The following is a 7,513-nucleotide window of genomic DNA, read 5'->3' as shown; positions in this document are numbered from 1 at the left end:
ATGTAGTGTAAATGCATTCATGCCACCTCTGCGCTTATTTTAATTTCATTTACTAACTAATTCTAAAAATGTGACATTTATTAAAGGTTCATTTAATAAGGTTAGAAAAAATGTCTTTAAAAAATGCCCATAGGAATGAAAGTGTGGAAACTGAAGCAAAAATCGATCTAATCACCTCTAATTGGAAAAGTTAGTGTCTGTCACTGCTGGATTGACTCGAATGCATCTTGTGCCCATTTATGTCAAATCTGACACGGCACCAGCAAAGGAGCCTAAGTTGAGTTGAGAGCTGCAAGTGAAATCGCTAGAAGACGGTCTAGACTGCTCTTGTCCATTCAATGAAAGTAAATGGTGACTATGACTGTTTGAATCCCCTAGGACTTGTGGACTTTATTTCAAGCCTTAGTTTAGTCATCTTTATTTATATAGCGCTTTATACAATCCAGATACAGTTTAGATTGTTTTGTTTGAAGAACACACCAAAATATGTGTCATTATTAACAGAAAATCTTGCCTTTAGGCCCAAGAACGATTACTATAAAGATAAGATCTCATCAGTGGAAAATATTGTTCTGTTTATACTAAGAGCGCTGCAGTTTTGTTGTCTGCCACTTTAAATTCTCAAGCTATTTAAAGCAGGGTGGATTCTGATTGGCTGTCAGTTTTTATTGTTCATCAAGCTGGGTAAAAATCATTCTGAAAGTACGATATTGTTTCTCTGTTCCGTTATCATTCTACTTGACTCTGCTATTTTATATTTAGAGCGATGTTTTAGAACTATATCTATATTGTTATCATTGCAAATATCATCCTTGGTGTGAAAGGGTATAGTTTGAAGTGCAGCATATTCCAGAATTAGAAAACCAGACGTATAGACTTTTTTCATAATAAATGTTTTGTATTCACCACTCACTTTCATTGTATGGAAAAGATCAGCCTACAGATTCTGCTTGCTAACTCCTAACATGACGAGATCCAAAAATGTCCACATGTGCATTGGAACCATCAGCTGTACTAGCAGGTCACCTTGATGTCTCGCATTTTTGATGATATGTTTTACTGACTTTGAGAAGAGCGCAGGTAAGTAGATTAACTGTACTGCAAATCAATAACCAATCACTTAGCCTGAAAGACTCACGGTAAAAAAGGCCCGGAGAGGGTGAAGGACCCTAATGTTTTTCACTCTAAGCACATGCTGCTAATGGAACAGACGGGGACAGCGTGAGATGAAGAGGACCTGTCGTCCTGCTCCCTCCTTACGCCTTTACTCTAACTCTTCAAAAGTAGACTGGGGATTTCTGAGAAACATTTAGGCTACGCCATTCTGTACGTGTTATCACATTTGTAGGGTTGGTTTCAGGGGTCAGTAGAGAGGATGGAGATGTACCGGTCGACATAAATCAGAACCGGATGGTTCAGAGTTTTACTTTGACCGATCTCTATTCCAGACTTGCATTGCAGTCATTTACCAAAATGTCATTTTTGTGGAAATATTAAGAAGTCTGTAAACGGGACGATAAAGGCCAGAGACGGGACACAGTGAAGACGGATGCAAAGAAGAGAACTGAGACGGGAACTGGCTGACTTCAGAAAAGTTTCGATGGCATTTTCTTTTCCCATTACCTCCGCATAAAGTAGTGTTTATAAGCGTAGCGCTGCTTTGTGTTCAGCGATAACCAAAGAAATCGCTGCTGTTCCACAAGCGCCACCTACTGTCAGAGAGGGAATTTGCATTTTCATTCAGTCTGTCTGCTGCTGTTGTTTTGTGCGGGTCTTATGTAGCATAACTTCACTAATCTAGGGTATATGTTTACACGACAATGATATGCTTAAAACTGAGAAGTTTTTCCGGAGAAGATCCCCATTCACACGGAAAACGACTAAAAACGCTGTATTCAGCTGCCAGGTCATTAGATGACGATGACTGAACATGTAATACGCATGTGCATGACGTCATCGTTTTCAGAGATTCGCGCTTTTGTTGTTTACATTGAGACCGTTTTCAAAAACTTGCACTTTGAAACCCGTTTTCAAAACTTTGCGTTTTCAGGCACCCAAAATGCCGTTGTTGTGTAAATGAACGTCAAAAACGCAAAAAAAGTGTTATGTTTTAGTTGAAAACAGTGTCCTGTAAACAGCCCTTAACCCCTTAAGCGGGACCCCCCCTTTTTTTTATAGATATGAAAATGCACATTCCGAACTTAAATGGTTGTAATTCAAGAATGCTTTGGAATATAGACGTAAGATTGGTCTTGTTTTAAAGAAGACATTTGGCAGATTTAAATAAATTAAGAAAGTTAAACAGAAAAAAAGTTATAGAAGTTTGAGTTTATGAAAATATACAATGTTAAAAATTGTATTATTCATATTTTATATAAAATATATATTTTAAAAACCTAGAGGACTCTAAAAATGCTAAAAAATCAAAGCCAAAAATCTGAAAAAGTTGTGTTTCAAATTTTAGGATGATATCTCAAAAAATAAGCTTTCAGTGAGATTTTGTTTGGGCGCAGTACCAAACTTTTCCACTAGTTGACATTACTGCCCATATAAGGGCGCCTCCATTTCCATATGTTATTTGAGTGATCGGAACCATTATTTTTACAATTTAAAGTAACGCACTGTGTGAAAGTATGTAAATGGTCAAAGTTTTACCGCCACAGAATCTCCTTGCACTCTTTGCATTATTGTGACAGTAACACACTCCAATACTCAAGGGGGCAATAGAGTTTCCTTCAAATGTCTGCATTTCTGTCCCATTAAATCACATGAAACATGGTCATGTTGTTCCAAAATAAATGTGTGTTTTTTTTGCATGGGTTTTTGGTTAAATTAAGAATGAAAAAGTTGCCTGAAACTTAATTGGGGTTACATTGAAGTCATGTGACCATGGTGTAGTTCGTTTATAGCTTCACTTTAGCTTTTTACTATGCTGCAACACCACTACTGAGGGTGTGTTCACACTTGGCATGTTTGGTTGGATTAAAACGAACCCTGTTGCGATTGCTCTGTTAGTGCGGTTTATTTGAATAAGTGTGAACGCTGCCATCTGGACCCTGGTGCCACCAAACAAGAGGACCGAGACGCTGTAAAGATGGGACTCAGTCCACTTCCAAACAAACTCTGATGAGGTTCAACTGAAATATGAACGTAATATGGACCAAAGACATGTAAACGAATCAAAAGGGGACATGATGTCACAAGATTTTTTTCTTTTTCTTGTCATAGTTGTTTCACAAATTTTCGTTTGTGTGTGTGACGGAGGATTCCTGCCGCTGTTTTGACTCCTTTACACATTTTACAAGCTCTTTACAAGTTCTCAGCTGCTCAAAATACCATCATATAAAGCTACGAACATACAACGAGCGCATTTATCCCAAAACACAGCATCTTTCGTGAAATAAACATAATAAAAGCCGACCAATCAGGTTGTGAACGTCTCCCCATTCCTTTAGGATTGATGTTAAAATGCCAATGTAGTCGCTAAGCGGACCAGGACCAGACCAAACGAACCAAGCAAACCAAACTACAAGTGTGAACAAACCCTGAATCTATTGTGAAGTCCGTTTCCTGAGCAAATTACTTTATTTTGTGTGAATAAGACGTGAATCAGTGTCATTAGCTGCATCAAGTCTGAACAAAAGGCTGTATCTGACCTTATTTGACAAACCATACTTGTTGCATTACTAATATATAGTGTTAGTTTGCAAAACAAACTGATTCCATTGTGGAAAAAAGAGTCGCTGAGGAACCAAAGTGCTGTTGAGCGGTGGTGCTCATCGCTACACTAGACAATGACCTGCAGAAGACAGTTGAGAAGCACTGCGGGGGGCTGGTCGGCCTGAGTGAACATTAACAAAACTGTGTGGAGAAAAGCAGGCAGTGTACAAATTAAGGTGTTTCATTCACAGCCAATAGCAGATAAGCAACCAGTTGTTTCCTGACCCTCAGCCTTTGACCCGGGGCTCGGTCCACTGCTTACACAAAAAAACTGGAAACTGAAGTTTGTAAATTAATTAAACTAACACTGAAATCAAATAAAGCTAAACAGAAATATTAAAAAACTAATAAAAATGACAAAAGTTCAAATAAAAACTAAAAATATCTAATTCAAAATATCAATAAATATTATAATAGTGTAATTAATACTGAAATAACACTGCATGGGATATAAAAACTTAGTCACATATTTTGTCTTTCTTTCAGGTTTCAATTCTTTACTTCAAAATAAATGTAATGTCGTAACTCATCTCAGAGCTTAATTGAAGACATTTTTTAAATCCCTATGAAGAAAATTAATTTGGAAAATACTTTTATTCTAATACACAGTTGCGCTCTATATATACATCTACAAAAGTGGCTTTCATAAAGTGTTCAAATGAATTGTGCCATTCTAGACTGCATGTTCCAGCTGGCATGTCATGAGAAAGGAAAACAGTGATAGTCATTAAGATAAACAGTGTGAGAGAAGATAAAGGATCCGCACCTTTCACCAGCCTCCAATCCAGACACAGCATTACCAGCTTTGAGTTTGTGTCCGTGGTATCCCAGTCAAACATTTGAGTTGACCTCATCTCAACCTAATGACAATAACACAGCAAGAGAACAGCTGAACAATAGCTCATGCATAGTATAACAAAGGTTTTCTCAATAAGCAAGCAATGTTTCATTGCTACCCAACTGCAGTACTGTGCTTGTTGATAACAGACAAACACAAAGAATATAAGAAGTCTAGTTGTTTTTAATGATTGACCCCTAGTGCTCAATGGAAAGATGGCTTATGGAGACATCTAGAGTCCAGTGCTTATACAAGCAACAGTCAGGGTGAAGTTGTGCATCTGGAGCAATCTGGGCAACATTGTCAAGACAATATCAATGTATGACGTTCTGTCTTCCGCAGAACACAGAACAAATTATTTTGAAGAACCGTTTCTGTGCAATGAAAGACAATGGGGTCCAAAAGAACACTGGGTCACACTATGTACTTACATCAAAGAAAACAATAAATGTACTTACAGTATTGTGTTCATGTTGTTCATGTGTCAAAACACTTGTGCTGCTATTGAGCTGAGATACGGTTAAGGTTAGAAATAGGTTGGGTGTTATTGGGTGGGTTTAAGGGTAGGTTAAGGTGTAAAGGCCTTGACACACCAAGTCGACGGTAATTTTACATTATCTTACCTGAGTTTTTCAATGTGCAAAAATGTTCATAATAACATGAGCCGACTGGAATGAAGGAAGTGATCAGCATGATTAATATTGAAAATGGTGAGCAAGCTCGGCTTTATTTACGGTTGGTATATCTGGAGTCCTAGTTTCGGTTTCCCTTTCTGAATGAGAAACATAAACTACTGATACCTGCTGATATAGACAGATATTTACTTACACGCAGGCGCAGAACACACAAGCTAGTTGACAGTCGGTTTTAGTCCTTGTGGTGTTCAAGCACAGCTTTTTGGCCGAGACGCAGCCGAAGAGAGGCGACGTTCTTTGACGTCGGCTTGGTGTGTCACAGGCTTAAGCCTTTCCTGAAGTCGTTGCTAGGGTATTCAGCATGGTTGCTAGGCAGTTGGTAATTGATCGGACTGGATTCGATGAGTGGATGAAAAATACGAAGTACAACACAGTCAGCATTCGTCCTCGCTAGTTCTTTTTGACATTTGACATTTTACAATGTTGGTACATAATAGTTGAAGACACTCAATATAAAGTGGGATTGAACATTGATTGAACTCTGAATTTCATTGTATGGACAATAAAAAACTTTTCTAAATATCTTCTTTTGGAACAAAAGAAAGAAAGATTTGGAACAACTTGAGGGTCAGCAAATTATGACAGGATTTAGATCTAGAACTATTTAGAACTATCCATTTAAACGAATATATCCAAAAGCCCTCATCAGGAACTGGACGGTCAAACTAAAGGCCTTTTTATGCTTCTGCGTCGAATCGACGGCGTACCCCCGCAGACCCTTCTGCGTCGACGCGAACCCCTCTCCGCCCCCTCCGCCGTAGCTCGACGTGCACCTCCAAAAAATTGTAACTACGCGTCGAGGCGACGCAGACCATAAGGGCTGTGATTACCGCCCCCCTAGCGTTCTCGCGGTGAAATGCACCGCGATGCAACACAACCCGACGCAGAACCATAAAATGGCCACGGCGCCGTAGGAGTAACGGCGTAGCTACGGCGTGGAGTTGACGCAGAAGCATAAAAAAGGCTTAATTGTCTGCTGGGTTTGGATGAGAATAGTGACACTGATGACACCTTTTCCCCACGCAACACTCTATCTCTATCTTTGGCGGAGCTATGAAGAAAACGTCAGCGTTCAATATGTGAATTACTGTTGTACTTCAAACATCTCCTCTGAGGCAGCACACTGATATGTTTTTCAAAACGGTATGAAAATAAGAAGCAGACCAGCAGTCCTTGCACCCTGCCTGAACGTGGCCTCTTGAACAGTCTCAGACGTTAAAGGGATAGTTCACCCAAAAATGAAAATACTATCATTAATTACTTCGTTCCAAAAGTATTAACGTTCCAAATCCAAGACTTTCGTTCATCTTCAGAACACAGAAGATCTTTTTTTATTAAATCTGAGAGATTTCAGTCCCTCCATTGATGATGCTTAAAAACACATCTCTTTGGCCTAGCATACACATAACACATTATAAACTTCTATAATTCAATAGGTTAGGTCAGCCGGAACCGGGAACTCTTCCCATAAATCCTGATCTACTCGTTACATCATAAGAAGGATGGCGTCTGTGCTAATATTAGTCTCTCTGTTTATCCCGAAGTTTACCGCAGTCCGCCGGATCCGGATCTGATGAAGGACCAGCGTCTGGACACGACGACAACGCAGTCCTGAAGTCTCTTAATTTAGGCTTTTATTCACATATAAACATTCCTCAACTCACACATCAGTTGTGGTAAACAAAAGCTAAAGCATGTTCAAAGTTTAAGCTTCAGCTGCAAGAGGTTTGTTCTTGCGGGTCAAGCTGGTTCGATTAAGCTTATGTTTATGTTTGCTGATCAATGATTCTATGTGAATAAAAGCCTACATTCAATCGGAATAATCATGAAAGAGACCCTGATGTTTATAATTGTGGTTCAAGTCATTTGATCACAATGTTCAACCCATGTTGAAGAATTAAGATTGCTTCATTGGTTAATAATTTGTCCAGGATTTTTCCTTGCCCCCAAGTTTCGCTGGTCTCCCACAGTATACATTCAGGCAGGCCTTAAATGGAAATATTATTCCAGTCGCAGACTGCAAGGTTAGATAACAACCATCCAGGGTGTAATTCAATGCAAAATGTCGTTCAGTCCGAGGTAAAATATTTTTGAGGTTTCCTTTTTAGAGTTTAACCTTGGTCTTGGTTGAAGACTTGGGCTTAATTTATTGTTTTGACTGGTTCCTTTCTATGCTTTTACATTTTTGGGAAATAATATTCATTCCAGATCGGTCTCGTCAAATTCCTCCAGTACCAAGGTCTTCAAGCAGTGTACCATG

Source organism: Phoxinus phoxinus (genome assembly GCF_949152265.1).
Source record: "Phoxinus phoxinus genome assembly, chromosome: 23".
Taxonomy (NCBI): domain Eukaryota; kingdom Metazoa; phylum Chordata; class Actinopteri; order Cypriniformes; family Leuciscidae; genus Phoxinus; species Phoxinus phoxinus.
This window is presented reverse-complemented; position numbering follows the sequence as displayed.